The sequence below is a fragment of the Tupaia chinensis genome, unplaced genomic scaffold (genome assembly GCF_000334495.1).
Source record: "Tupaia chinensis unplaced genomic scaffold, TupChi_1.0 Scaffold000273_1, whole genome shotgun sequence".
NCBI lineage: Eukaryota > Metazoa > Chordata > Mammalia > Scandentia > Tupaiidae > Tupaia > Tupaia belangeri.
This window is the reverse complement of record NW_006159755.1, coordinates 517,695-521,603: the sequence shown is the minus strand read 5'-3', so window position 1 is coordinate 521,603 and position 3,909 is coordinate 517,695. Positions and strand designations below refer to the sequence as shown.

At 45.3% G+C, this 3,909-nt stretch overlaps 1 protein-coding gene across 1 annotated transcript in view; it reads right to left on the bottom strand.

Annotated features, from left to right (window-relative positions):
* Positions 1-185, bottom strand: part of MARK2 (microtubule affinity regulating kinase 2) — a 72,951-nt gene extending 72,766 nt beyond the window's left edge. Inside the window, exon 1 of the mRNA XM_027772391.1 lies at positions 161-185. The gene's annotated coding sequence lies outside the window, so the exon portion shown is untranslated. The remainder of the gene's footprint in view (positions 1-160) is intronic.
* Between the last annotated feature and the right edge of the window lie 3,724 nt (positions 186-3,909).

Genomic DNA, 3,909 nt, shown 5'->3' with positions numbered 1-3,909 from the left:
CGGCTCTTTCCGCTGGCAGCCGCCGGAAACATCCGAAGCATCCAGTAACGGGAGGGGGACGCTCCTTCTCCTCCCGGCCACGACTACGGGTGAATTCCGGAAACAGCCGAAGAAGGTAACCCCAGGGGACTCGCGCGACGCCTCGGTTCCAAAAACCAACCTTCGGCTGTGTTTACGGAAATTCACGAAGCGACTCCCGATACTCCCTTCAGCGCCCTTCAGCCACGCCCACCGGCTTTCCCCGCCCACTTCAGGAGAGCGTTCGGAAGTTTACGGAAACACCCGAAGCTGCTCCGCGTGCTAAGCCGGCCACGCCCCCATCCCGTCGCGCCGCCGAGGGCGATCGTCGGCCATTTCCGGCAACACCCGAGGCCTGCCGAGGGTCCTGTCATTTCTCCAGGTGGCTCCTAGAATCTGACTCTTCGTTTCTTTTCGTCAGTTTTCGGAGATTTTCAAACCTTGAATAGGAAGTGTGGGTCACCTGTGCGTATTTATTACTTGAATAAATAGAAAATAAGGCTATTCGCGGTTTCCGCAGTTGTCATCCTTTGATTCTAAAGCAACTTCCTGTCTGCCTGCATGGTGCAATCATCTGTAGGTCAGCTCATAAAATCCATTTTCTGTTTATCATCCAACCTCTCTATCAACATGTGTGTCACCTGTCAGATGTAGCGTCAGTCTATATCTGCCTACCTACCATCCACTACCTTCCCTCCGTCTATCTGCGCTTTTTCTATCTGTACATTCCCTCATCAAGTCCGCAAGACTCCTGCAGGAATCAGGTCTGTGTCCTTGACACCGGACTCCAGGAGGATCCCTACATTCCTGCCAGCACCACCAAGCGAAAATGCTGTGATCCCAGAAAAACCATATAATGTTTCTGAGTTTAGGCTTCTCTTCCCTGTCCTGAAAAGGTCCACTTTGTCCCAGCCTTGACATTCGAAATAACATATTTGAATTTGTTACCATTGTATTTTTAAAAATAATTATTTATTTAATCTTATTTATTATCATTATGTTTAATTTGACCAGAGGGAGAGAGAGGGAAAGTGAGAAAGCAAGTCTCCAGGTCTGGGACTTGAATCACAGTCAACCATGTGGGAGTCCAGGGCCTTAACCACCCTGCATCCGGACAGCCCCACCTTTTTTTTTTTTTTTTGGAGAAGTTTTTGCTATAGGGAGCATGCGCTCGCCAGACAGACAGAGAGAGACATAGAGACAGAAAGCGAGAAATCACCCCCCAGGGGAGTGGTCACACCACAATCCCTTCTCCTCCATTCTCCTCTCGGGATCTTGGGCACGCACGCACAACCACCCAGAGTGAATTCTAAGCCACCGGGTCTGGGACGCAAACCGCGGTCGACTACGTGGGAGTCCAGCGACATAGCCATTATGCCAACTGCTGGTTCCCACCTTCCTATTTTTTCAAAGAAAAAAAATGTTTAAGCATTATTTATGGACCAGCAGGTGGCATGGTGGTTAAAGCACTGGACACTCTCACAAGGCCAACCACGGTTCAAGGCTTGGACCTGGTAACTTGCTTTCTCACTTTCCTTCTCTCTGTGTGTCTTTCTCTGGTCAAATGAAAATAAATGAATGAATAAATAAAATTAAATAAGTGATTATTTTTAAAAATATTTACTTGGGGCCAACTGGTGGCATGGTGGTTAAAAGCAGTGGAGGGGCTGGCAGGTGCCATTGTGGTTAAGGGTGCTGGATTTCCACATGGCTGACCACAGTTTGAGTCCCGGAACTGGTGGCTTGCTTTCTCACTTTCCCTATCTCTCCTTCTTTTACTGTGTCCCCCTCTGGTCAAATTAAAAATAAATATGTAAATAAATAAATAAAATATTTTTTTAATAAAAAAAGGGCACTGGATTACCACATGGCCAACTGTGGTTCGAGTGCCAGACTTGGCAGCTTGATTTCTTGTTTTTCCTTTCTCTCTCTGTCTGTCTCTCTCTGGTCAAATTAAAATAATAATGATGATGATAATAATAACAAATAGAATTTTAAAAATCATTCTTTTTATGTAATTATTTATTCATTCATTTATTTTAATTTGACCAGAGAGAGACAGAGAGAGAGAAAGAGAAAGCAAGCTGCCAGGTCTGGGACTCAAACCGTGGTCAGCCATGTGGGAGTGTCCAGTACCTTAACCACCACACCACCTGCTGGTCCCAATAAATCATTCTTTTTAAAAAGGAAAGCAAGAAAGCGAACTGCCAGGTACGGACTTGAACCGCAATCAGCCATGTGGGAATTCAGCGTCATTAACTACCATGGCATCTACTGGCCCTAGAAAATTTGTAATTACAGGGGCCAACAGGTGGTGTGGTGGTTGAGGGAGCAGGATTCCAACATGGCCAACCATGGATTGAGACCCAGACTTGGTGGCTTGCTTTCTCACTTTCCCTTTCTCTCTTTCTCTGTCTCTGTCTGGTCAAATAATAGTAATAATAATAATAATAAATGAAATTCAATAAATAATTTAAAAAAAGAATTTTAAGAAAAGAAGAAAGAAAATTTGTAATTACATATAGTTTTTTAATTGCCAGAGGGTACATTTCCTCACCCCAGAGAGTGAAACACTCCCTGCAGTGGAGCAGGTCATGGCGCAATCCTTTTTTTCTCCATTTCCCCATTCTGTCAGGATTTGGGGCACACACACAGCAAGGTTTTGTTTGTTTGTATTTGCTAGAGAGATTTTTGTTATAGGGCACATGTGTTCACTGGAGAAACAGAGAGACCGAAAGCAAGAAATCACCCCCCGGGGGGGATGGCCACACTGCAATCCCTTCTCCTCCATTCTCCTCTTGGGATTTTGGGCACACACACCCAGCATGAGTTTCAAGCCACCAGGTCCAGGCCTTGGACAGCAGTCCAGCACTTCAACCATCACACCACCTGCCAGCCCCTCCCAGCATGAATTTTAAGCCACTGAGTCCAGGACTCAAACTGTGGTCAACTACATGGGAGTCCAGCGGTGTAACCATTCCACTATGTGCTGGTCCCAATTATCATTATTATTAAAGACAGCAATGACATTTTCTTTTACTTATTCATTGTTATTCTTCAATTTGACCAGAGAGAGACAGAGATAAAAGGGAGAAGGCAAGTCACCAGGTCCAGGACTTGAACCTCAGTCAGCTATGTGGGAGTCCAACATCTTAACTGCCATGCCACCTGTTGGTCTCCATTATCATTATTATTTTTTAATTTGCTGGGCGGGGGTGGGGAGGAGGCAGGGGGCATACTGGTTAAAGGCTCTGGACTCCCACATGATCAACCATGGTTCAAGTCCCAGACCAGGTGACTTGCTTTCTCACTTTCTTTCTCTCTTTCTCGGTCTCTCTCTGATCAAACTGGACAATAATAATAAAGTTAAATAAAATAATTCTTTTAAAAAAATTTGTTATGGGGCATATACACTCACTAGAGAGAGACAAAGAAAGAAAGCCACCAGGTCTGTAACTCAAACTGTGATCATCCTGCTCCTTAACCACCATGCCACCCTACAGGGGCATTTTAAAGGTAACTGGAAGTGGGCTGGCAGGTGGCATGATGGTTAAGGTGCTAGACTCCCACATGACCAGCTCCGTTTTGAATCCTGGGCCTGGCAGCTTGGTTTCTCACTTTTTCTCTCGCTCTGTCTCTCTCTGGTCAAATTAAAATAAATAAATACATAAACTTGAATAAGATAATTATTTTTAAAAAATGAAAGAGTGGGGGTGGGGAATGAGAAAGCAAGCCTCCAGGTCTGGGACTCGAACCGTATTGATCATGTGGGAGTCAAGTGCTCTTATCCACCACACTACCTGCTGGCCCCAAAATAATTCTCTTTTTTGGGGGGGAGGTTTTCTGCTATAGGGTGCATGTGCTTCCCAGAAAGACAGAGAGAGATAGGGG